Genomic DNA, 12,154 nt, shown 5'->3' on the forward strand with positions numbered 1-12,154 from the left:
CTGTCCAACCAGTGCTTTCTGTCCCTGCCCAAGAATCTGACACACACACACACACACACACACACACACTTGGAGATAAGAGGTTATACAACCACACAGACACTTCTAGGGAAGGCTGACACAGGTTCTCCAGCTGTGCCCCTTTTTCCCAGACTATATGGTAGTACTGGCTGCCACCACCCAGCTAATATTATCAGCTACCCAAAGGCAGTTAAAAGGGTGTCCAATTATTACTGTGCAATATTATTGTCCAATTGTTAAATGTGACTAATTAGTCAAGGCTTATTTGAAGTGACTTGGACAGTAAAGTCTATAAATATGCAATCTACTCGAAAGCTTAACTTATCTCTACAAAAAACAACCACAGTTAAAAGGTTTTAAAATATTTAATAATAAATAATTAAAACCACAAGACAATACTTTCTACTACACAGTGCTAGTCAAAAGAGTTCAGTGATCACACAGAAATACTTAAAATAAATCAGTAGTACAGTTCTGACATCACAGAAATCACTTAGTCTAATCTTTCTAATTTTCTACCTATGCCTAAAAGAAAACACAAGTCTAAGATAACTTACATAAGACAACAGGCAGAGTGTTGATGAGTTGGATATCAAGACAAAAATGTTTTATAATCTCTGGTTCTCACTGTTATTGAAAATGCAGTTCTGATAAGACATTACATCATTCACACTTTCCTGGTGTTCCCAGGCTGACAGAAACTGCATTTACATTCTTTTACACTTAGAGCAATAAATGACATTCCATATGTAAATTCTGGTCATTAACTTTAGCCTTAAAACAATAGGCAGGAAGACTTCATCTAGCCGGACTGGAGCTAACTTTAGATCAAAGGTTCACAACATGCTTTTACTGGGTCAGCAGAAAGCACTGTTGCCAAATTTTTGTAACAGCATTTTTTTCATTTAAGACAACAAGCCTGTGATTCACATTCATATTTACAAATGATAGAATTATTTATAAAATTCTATCTGGCTAGGCTGGCAGCCTTCACCCTTCTCTACAAGTCTTCACACCTGGTAGTGCAGGTGTGCTTTCTGCTGCTTTAAACCAGGTCTCCGTTAAAGCACAAATGTTGATGATCTCCATTTTAAGGAGTGCTTCGAGTGAGTGCATCTTGAGATTTAGACTTCGAGCATTGAGCAGCATGACCCTCATATTGCATTTATTTCAAGCTGTTAATTTGGTCTTTGGAACACCACCTAAAAAAGGCACTATAGGGGTGGCAAGATCCTTAGCCAGTATCTGGAAACTCAGGGGTGACAGATGCAGACAATCTCTGGCAAAGCATCAAGGTCTGTCAATCATGTCATCCCAAGCAGATACTGGATCTCCTTAGAATGACATCAGAAACTTAGCCAATTGTTGAAGTCAATCATTTTCTGTTTGTACTGCAGTATCATTCTTGGTCATGGTAGGATGCTCCTCAGAGCTAGGGTCATACCTGCCCGGGCCACATAATCCAAGAGCTGCACCATGTCTCTTTTCATGTAATCCAGGTAGGTGCATCTCAGGTCATTCACACCCACATGCACAATGACATACTTGTACTTGTTGTGGAGTGACTTGAGTACATGTGTTATGCGTTGGATTCTGGCACCTGATAGACAGCTGAATGTTACCTTCTCCTTATTCAACCTAGTGAGTGGGACATCAGTGTGCCTCACTATTGATTCACCTATGATTATTGTATTGGGCAAGCTGTTTGGCCTTAGAGGCATAGGTTGAGGGGCACACTGTGTAGGTGAGCTATGTTATACTACTGTTTCCAGGATTTCAGACCATCAGTGAAGTCCAAGAATCAGTTTTCTTAGGACTTTGTCAAATGCTTTCTGCAGGCCTAGGAATGCCCAGCTGGACTCTTTCATCATATCCAGTTTATTATTAATGACCTGCCTCATTGTAAACACTGGGAGAATTTACTGCTCTATGGTCTGAATCTGATCTGCTCATTTCCTGTCTTACTTTTTACTTTCCTGTGTATTAATTTATCAAACTCTTTCCAGCATTTTCATTTATTGTGACAGGAGTCTGATACCTCTATATTGCCCATTAATGAGAATGCCCCCATGTTCTTGTGCACTGCCACTAGAATACATATTCTATGCAGTCATCTAAGATATGCCTTTCTCTCTATACTGTTATGAGTACCCTCAGAAGCCATTTCTCCTCTTATGCACCCATCTGATGTGACTTCATCTGAGACTGCTGCTTTCCTTGACTTCACTTTCCTTAGTGCTGTTTTTACTTCTTTCAATGTGGATTCTTTTAGAGTGAGGGTATTCTTAGTGAATTCACTATAGTACATTAAGGTAGAATAATAGGCCTGAAAATAAAGAGTCAGACTTGTGGTTTCATGTATGCATTTAGTTTCAGGGAAAGACAATTCATTAAAAAGGAATGATAAAGCATAAGATGTGCAGAAATACAGAAATACAGAATGCTCCTTTCTCAAAGGAAGGATTTACATGGAATGGAATGCTAAATAAAGAGGCACATCCAAGACAAGGCTTGTAAACCAAGACAACCAAAGCTAAAGAGGTGTGAAAAGCATTACAGGGTTTGGTATTATTAGGAAATACTTCTGACACAGTCATTGAAGTCAGGAAGTTAGTTCAGACTGACATAAAGAAATGATTAAATATCCAACATTTTAGAATATGAGTTAGCTTTTGGACTTATATGTAAAAGGGTCTCTACAATACAGACACTTAAGCCTAAGTACAGAAGACAGGTCAAATAAAGATTGTTTCAGTTTATATTATTCAGGATAATCAGAATATATGTGAAGAAACTATATATTTAGCAGCACTGTTACTGTTATCCAGCATTCATGGATTTCTACAGACTATTATTGTTTATCAGCATTGTTTTTAAAGATGGTATTCGGATATTGTTAACTTCTAATAAAGCCTTATTAACTGAACTACAGTGTTTGCAGAATGTATTCTGAAAAGTACAAAGGACTTGGCCCATAAAGGAGACACTGGCACCTGTTCAGCTCAAGTGTGGGTAATTAACAGATAAAGACGTTCATTCCAGTCTCATTTCAGTTGTTTTTCAGTTAATTGCAGTATACTACAGTCTTATCAATTCTTCAGTGGTGAGCCATTACAAATGGGGTAAAACAGTTAAAGTAAGTCCCAAAACCCTATAGCAATCTTGCATCAGCAGACTATGTGTGTTCTACAAAGAAATCTACAGAACAGCGGTGTTTCATTCAAAACAACCTTATCAGCAGTCAGACTATGTGTCTTCTACAGAGCAATCTACAGAAAAAACAGTGTTTCTTTCAAAGCAACCTTATCAGCAGTCAGACTACAGGTACCAGTGTTCATTTGGAACACTTCTTCAGAACTTCAACAGAGACAGCTGTATTTACAGAGCCATTTTTTCCATTCTGTCAGTAACTACAGTCTCCATACAGAATAAGGACACAGCCAGCAGCACTACAGTTACTCCTAACAGAGCAGACCTTTTGGTAAGACACCACTAATACTTCATACAGAAAACAGTCTGAGCAGACAACGCTACATACAGTAATCACAGCTGTTAAATTGCATAGCACCAGTGTTTACTTCATAGAAATCCTCAAAAAAACTTCAACAGACTAGCACTAAATCAACAAACTTCAGCAGTGTTTCTTCAAAACATAAAAGACATTAGCCAGTTAACAGCTACTTACTTACCATTTCCACAAACCTTTAAGTTTCCAGTGTGATTTCACACAGCCAAGAAACAAGAAAAAGGTTTAAAAAGCTATAGATGACAGAACACATTCTTCCAGAATCATAATGTTATTAAGACTTTATATGCAATTTTTAGTTAACAGCTCAGAAAAGTTTGCTAAGTCATTTCTGTCATGCTGTTTTAACCCATGATAGTTTGGAGCTCTAATTGTAATATTTTTTTGCTATGCATTCCTACTGTTTTCTGTTTTCTGTAAGTGGATGAATAGTATATTTAGAGCTAGTCTTTACATGGTTACATACACTGCAACCACTCCTAAGTGTTTGTTGTTTATAGTTTGTTTCCTCTAGAAAAAGCTGTTGCTTGTATGTTTCTCAGTAGATGCATATACTGTCTTCACATCTAACATTTTTATTAACAGTTGCCAATGATTATATCACATGCTATCCTTCTGGTGAAATGTGCAATCTTAGCTATTGACTCTTCATGATTTCTCTTTCATATCAAACTTGACATACCTGTGTCCTTGTTAATGTTGTACAGTATTAATTTCACACTTTTATAGTTATTTCAGCATTGTTTAACCATGTTTTTAGAATAATAGTTGTTTTTTGCTTATTCTCTACTCTGATTAGCACACTGTCTTTTAACTCTGTTGTCAGACCTGTGTTGGAGCATAACAGTATAGCCTTCATTATTCTCATTATTTTCTTTTCTTGTTCTTTTTACAGCCCCTACAACCTTCTCCCCTGGTGTCACTTTACCCTGTGAATCCAGGACACACTATAAAACACGGCAGTGCCTCAGGTCTTTTGTGGCATTTATTTCGGCGTTAGTCTAGCAAAGCCATCATCAAAAGTATGTGTTTCTTTTGCAGTCACTTGGATGTTTTTGTGTATTACTTTTTGGGATCTGTATACTTGGCACCATCTTGGTGGGATATGTGTACAGTGTAAGGGATGCCAGCAATCTGCTTTCTCTATGTATTTTTTTCTATCAACATCTTTCACCTACCTTCCTACTTTAGTGGCCCACAGTCCTCCTGACCTGGATTTCTAACTATTCCTTGCCCTCAGAAGTTTTTTATCTAACCACGTTTATCTCCCCTGGGTTATAGCCCCTACCCCCTAATCCTCTTGCATTCCTTGTAAGTGCATCTCTTTTGATTATCCTCTTGTCATATAAAATAGCCACTGAACTGCTCCATACCTGATATCCAGCCTGAGTAGTGCTCTCGATCATACCTACCTTTTTTCCAGCTCTTTTTCCCTTCACTAAGTGCACTAACTGATTGCTTTTTTCTTAGCTGCTCCATATTTGCAGTTCATATCCCAGTGTAAACCCATTCCATTCACCCTCACTATGCTCAGGCTCACTCACTCCACTGCTCTACCCTACCCCCATTCCCATCCACCCCTGCTTTCATTTGCTTTATACTTACCCTACCACTCCCCACATGACCTCACCCACCTAACAATGAATCACACCTCGGTACCTCCCTCTCCTCTTTCTCTTCCTTTACCTTAACTACTCTTTCCCATCTTCCCATATACCTCTATGTATATATCTGCATCTTCCTCACTACCTATCTCCGCTCTCTTAGCTAGCTCTCTTCTTATACTATACCCCATCCCCATTGTAATTTGAAACAGCTATACCCCTTTCCCACCATCCTGCATGTCTCCCTTTCCAGAACATTCCTACTTTCATTCCACCTTACTTATTCCCATTTTACATATCTCAGTCCCTTCCAACTTTCTCTGTGTCTAGTAGTATCCATTACTATGACCTTCTTAAAACCTATCATCTCCATCACTATTTATTACCCTTACTAATTCTAACTCTGCACACAACCTCTTATCACTCCCATAATCTTTTGCTCTATCAGTCTCCAATTCTGCCCACTTTCCTGATCCTCCACAATAATAGATATGCAGTTCACATCTCCCCTCACTTATTCAACACTTCTAATTCACTATATTTCTCTTTCAAATACTATCACACCCATAGCGCTTCACACTCCTTCTAAGAACAATGCAAATATTTTTCCAAACTAAAATGTATCACACTCTACTGCCTCACCCTTATTAAACTCCAATCTGACATACACCCAAACCCAGGCTCATTGCTTTCAACCATTACTGGTCTTCATCAGAACTACTAATTACTTGTAAATCTGCTTCTTAAGTAACCTTGGTGGTGCCAAAACCACTCATTAATATTTAAAAACATACTAACACGTATATACAAATGTATGAATGGTTGTGCAAATGGTTGCAAAAAGAATCGTCAACACATGATATTCATGATATTCATAATACATAAAATATTGTACTTTAAATAGATGCATCAATAAAAATTAGGTCTTAATAAAATACCATCATATTAATACATAAACATTTTATATGAACAGTGTAACATGAACATCAACGAACCTATTAGTGTATAAAAAAGTTAACTAATAATGACCAAATACGTTTGTGTGCAAATAAATCCAAATAATGATGTTCTAGATAATGATATTTGAATAATTAAATAAATTAAATAGCTGGTATTTTAAATAACAATAATAATATTGATGATAATAATTAAAACAACAACAATAACTATAACTATAACAGCAACATAGATGAGTATGGACTGTTGTATATTCATATTTCAACCAACATATATAAAAAATATATAAAAAATGTTTTTGATTTTAAAAAGTATATTAAAAACTTATTAAAATTTCATGAAATTTCATAAAAAATTTTTTATATACATTTATAAATACATTTATAAATAAATAATATTAACAAATAATAATTACATTATTAATAAATAAATAAATAATTGTATATCTATTCTTGTTAAATATCTCACTTTATACTAATAATAACGATTTAGTAGATATGGTTGAAAGCACTTAACTTTACTTGTTTGCCATTTTTGTTTTGTTGTTTGTTACGAGTCTGCTTATCGAATTTGTCCGTGTTCGTGTTTACATCATTTTTGTCATTAAAATGTGGATTACTAACGGCAGTCATTTGGCACTTATTGGTGTGTTCCTGGCTTTTCTTAGAGTAGAAAAATAGGCTTTGCAGTCTAAGGTAATATGTTTTTTGACTTTATTTCATAGTGTTTTATATTCATTTAGGGCGATTGTGGTTTTATTTTTATGGTAACATTTCCAGGCTTTGTCACGGAGTCGCATAATAGCTAAGGTATTTTTGGTTAACCAGGGTACAGGGTTACTTTTTATATGTTTTGTTTTTAGAGGGGCAAAGGAGTTGAGCAGGTTTGTGAAAGTAGAGTTAGAGTAGGACAGAGCATTATCCAGGGAAAGAGTTTTTAGTGGGTTCCAGTTTGTGCTTTTTAGTGCATTTGAGAAGGTTTCAGCATTGAAGTTCTTTAGGCAATGCGTGGAAATATAGGTATGAGTTAGTTGTATAGTAGAGGGGAGACAGTGGGTACAAGTGGGGAAATGGTCAGCTAGTGAGTCTGTGAGAATACCACTATCAGAGATATAGTGAGGATGGGATACTAGAATCCAATCTATTGTAGTTCCAGTGATGGGGTTCTTGGAAGGCCTGGTAGTGGAATTGATTAGTTGTGTAAAGTTATATAAGTTAATATTGAGTTAGTGGGATATTGGATTGTGGCCCAGTTTATGTTCATGTCCCCCAGGATTATGGTTTCATGAGTAATGTTGGTAGAGACCCAGGAGAGAGAATATCTTCAAGGGATGAGATATTGTCGTCAGGGGGAATATAGAGGGAGAGAACAAATATGAGTTTATGCTTGTTTAGGTGGAGTAAGGCTGGTATTATTTCTGCCTTGCCAAATTTGGGAAATGGTTTGGTACAGGAGGGTGACTAAGAGGGATGCCAAGTAAAGGAGTGCTGCACCCCCTCCCTTTTTGTATTCTGTCATTCCATAACATGGGGTAGTTGGGAGGAGTTATTTCAGAATCTTGTATGTGGGGCTTAAACCAGGTTTCTGAGATGGAGAGAATATCGGGCTGGTTATGTAGAAGCCAGGCATGAAGGTTTAGAATTTTGTTAAATAGGCTCTGAGCATTTAGAGCTGAGAAGTGAAGGGGTTTGCCTGTTGATTGGGGGGGGTTGGATGCAGTGTGGTAGAGGGGCCTAGGTTTGGGTGGATGTCCCTGGAGAGAAGGATAGAGATAAGATGATGGATGAGGTATTTGTTTTGTTGGGGTGTAGTATACAGGTAGAGAGTTTTGTGGACATTAGACTAGTGTAGTTGGGAACAGTGTTGATGGTGTAGAGACTGGGGGATATATGAGTAACAGTAGATTTGTACCTTATAGAGAATGGGGTAGTGGTGGTGTGAAATGGAGGGAGTGGTTTGCATTAGCAGGTTGAGTGATATAATTTAGGCAAGTTAAGGTAATTAAAAGTATTATTTGAGTATGTAGGGATAGAGATTTGAGGGTCATGATGTTTATTATTAGAGTAGAAGTAGGGGGTGAGTTAAGTTGTGAAGTTAGTTTGAGTAAGAGAGTATGGTTTAGGTTAATTGTTTAGTAGTTTATCAGGATAAGTTGTGTTTGGCAGTAAACTCTGAAAGGTAGGCTTACTATAATTAGTGAACTGTGGGAAGAGATTTTGGGGGTATGATGGGTAGTTTGGATTGGATAGTGGAAGTGGTGGCAGTGGCTAGCTAAGTATAAGTGTAAGGGTATTGGGGTGGGTGTGATTTGGGGGCAGGGAAGTGCAGCGGAGTGAGCCCATAGGGCGAACGGAGTGGGCAGAGCCAAGGAAAGGAAGAATCAAGGTCAAAAGTGAAAAACAATCAGTGGAGTGTAAGGTAACTTCAGACAGAATTATGCAAGGGATAAGAGATATTCTAGCAGTGGCATAGGGAAAGGATTAGAGTGGTTCAGAGAGGTAAAAGATGGCACCACAGGAAGGAAGGCAAAGTTAAAGAGTCTGGGGGAGGGGTTGGAAAGAAAAGAAAGTGAAAGAAACTGGGGAGGGGGTGGAATAGAGACTGGAGATGGATATCACAGTGGCCTAGCTGGTTGGAACCAGTACTGACAGGGTCAGGTCAGCAGTGTGAAACAGCACTGAAACAATTAGAAAGGAAGCAACTGTGAAAGTCAGAGCTGAAGAGGGAATGAGAGCAAGCCAGAGATGGAAATGTTGCAGATATAAGTTTAGAAACTCAAAATTTACGAACTCCACCAAGCCGCTTTATTGAAGAGCAGAAACAGGCTCTAATGTATTAAGCGTTTTCACCATCAAACTAATGGCTTCTTCAGAGTAAAGGAGCATCTAATCACACAGTTTAAATACACATTACATTTTTCCACTGACCAATCACAGTTATTACACAATTACCAAACATAACAGCATGCAAACAAATATATGTGACATATAACATTACACTTATAAAAAATGAATGATAAAACTGTTTATTAACATTTTTATATATTTTTTTGAGATTAACACTTTTTTTCAATAATTTTAATAACATATAAAATAAAATAAATATATATTAAATATATATTTATGTATTTCAATAGTGTAATTGAATGCAATAAGATAAAATAAATTTAATTTTAAGCCTTCCCAGGCATCAAACAACCATTGCCCTTTGCTTCAATATGGGCCTAATAGAAATATGGTTGTTTAGTAAAGGGACAACTGTAGCATTCAATAAAACCTGCCATTTGAATTCCAAAGACTCAACTCTGGTGTTTTCATCACCACCTCTTTCATTTGTCAGTACCCTATCAACTACAAAAAATATAAATTTCTTAAAGTTGCCAAGTTGCCACAAACCGTGGAATGTACATATAAAGCATTATAAATATCTTTGTTTTTTATGGCCCTAAGATGTTCCGCTATCCTTTCTCTTAACCTACGTATGGTTTTTCCCACATAAAAACCTGAACATGTTGTGCATGTTGCAAAGAGACAACTATCTTAGAATTGCAACAACATTTACCTAGGCATGGAACTTTTTTATTGTACCCCCATACAGTCACATAGGGACCATCACTGATATATCTACAGTATCTGCAAACCCCGCATTTGTACATGCGTGAGCTTCTGTATCTTTCTTTTGATCTTTCTAATAAATTTTTAATGTTCAAACCGCTTGAAAATATTATTCGAGGTATTTGCCCTAACTCATTTTTGATGTCTGCAGCAAATGCTAAATCCCATGATTTCTTCACCATCTCAATAATGTGAGCTGTCTGGTAGTTATATTTCAAGACTAGGGCTCTGAAATCAAATGGTCCAGAATCACGAGGTTCTATTCCTTCAGTTGTACCATTGATCCCACTAGTGTCTTTCAAAATAGGTTTAAATGATGTCCCCCTTCTTCCCGTCACCTCTTTTTTGACTGATATCAACAATTTTAAAGGGTAACCCCTGTTTAAAAACATCCCTATAAGGCTATACATCTCAACTTGATATATCATGTCGTTAATCATGAGGCGAGACAGATGGACCATCTGCCCTTTAATCACACTTCTACGCTGATGCAAAGGGTGACAACTTGAAAAATGTAATAGTGAATAACTTTATGTCTCCTTTCTGTATATATTACTCTCCAACCCTTCTGATGTTTTGGTGAGTTTTCTATCCAGAAAGTCTATTGTTTGGTTGTCCCACTTATATGTGAAGGAAAAAATTGGGGTAGTGAAATTAAGATATTCCACAAAATTCCTTGCCTCATCTTCATCTCCCCTCCATAGAACTAGTATGTCATCTAAAAACCAATTGTAGAGTACACTTCATTCAAAGAAAGGGCTAGGAAAAAGAAATGTGTTTTCCCAATGAAGAAGTACCAAGTTGGCAAAAATGGGGGGCACATTTGGCCACCATTGCCACCCCAGATATCTGGTGATAAAATTCTCCTTCAAATATCATGTAGTTGTTTTTGAGTATCAGTTCCATAAAATTAACTACATTATTTAACTTTACCACATTTAGATGCTTACTTCTCAAAAGGCTTTCTCTAAAATATTCCAATCCTTCATCTTGGGGTATGATTGAAAATAAATTCACAACATCTATGGTAAGAAATGTCTAATTGGTGTCACTTTTATCCACCCCAGGACTTACCTCCTATCCACCTTCTCAACTGGTCTTAGGTCTCCACAAATCTTCATAAATCAGACTTGCATAACCTTGAATCTTGTTATAATAAAATAGTTAAATTTGCCACTAACCTTCCTCACAGATCTCACCGTTGCAATGCCCTACAACTAAATTGGACTGAACTCCCAAACTTACTCACCCTTAACCAGCTAACAGTAGCCCAATCTGTTATCCATAAACCAGACTACTGTCCAGCCATATCTGATCTCGTTCAACCCTATATTAATCTTACCTCACTCAGGTCAGCAGAAAAAATCTTGCTCAAAGTTATCAGAACCCCTAACATTCATGGTGATTCATTATACAGCCATGCCATATCCAAATCTTGGAATTCTCTTCCTCACCACCTTCTATCCATCCCTGATATTCATAACTTCAAACAGCTCTTAATAGAATACTTCTCAAATCACTGGTTATGCTCCTGTACTTCCTCTGGCTAAGCTAATTCCTACCCTGCTCTTTGACTGCTCTTACTCTCGTCTCACTTTTTGCTCTCAGCAATATTATTCTTTCATATGACATACATTACTTTAAAAAACTGAAATTAAGATGTTGATTTATATGTAAAGTTGTTTATTTGTATTGAAAATTATGTGTACATGTTGACCTTTGCTCTTATCTTGTCTATATTGTACTATGTATTATGTTTTTAATGTTTTGTAACTTTACTTACTGTATCATACATTATTACTTTAACTATTGTAACTTTTCTTGGGAGCTTTTCTCCCTGGGTCTCCACTGAAAATAGGCTTTTTGCCCAGTTGGACACTACCTGGTTATCAAATGTAAATAAAATAAATAAATAAATAATAAAATAATTCAAAATACAAACTAAGTCACAGTACAATGTCAAATACAAATGTTCAAAAGGTAATAAATTCTAGTTTACATGTAATTCAAAGTACAGAATGAAGTTGCAGTATTGCACATACAGTTAGTGCAAATATTGCACTGAGGGGGGATAAGAGGGATCAGAGTATAGATTTTAATCCATCTAATAGAGTAAACACCAGCATGAATAATATACAGATCTTGGAGCAAAACAAAGAAGAAACACATTCCATATTTCAAATCAATGCTGTTGCTAGTTCTATAAAAAAGATTTTCAGCTTATCTATAAAGGATGTGGCAGCCCAGCACCAAACCAGGGCATCTACCTGTCATTGTTTAAGGTTTAAAGAAATAATGATGTTTTATTATTTACAGAAAAATGATGGAATAATTTACTAATTAATACAGACAAATCAACTTCAATTACAAATAGACAGCTGACAGACGTAAAGTGCCGAGAAACACATATTGGGTGTGGCCAGTTAGAACAA

The sequence above is a fragment of the Protopterus annectens genome, chromosome 2.part1, assembly GCF_019279795.1.
Source record: "Protopterus annectens isolate FY-2018-M chromosome 2.part1, PAN1.0, whole genome shotgun sequence".
Lineage (NCBI taxonomy): Eukaryota > Metazoa > Chordata > Ceratodontiformes > Protopteridae > Protopterus > Protopterus annectens.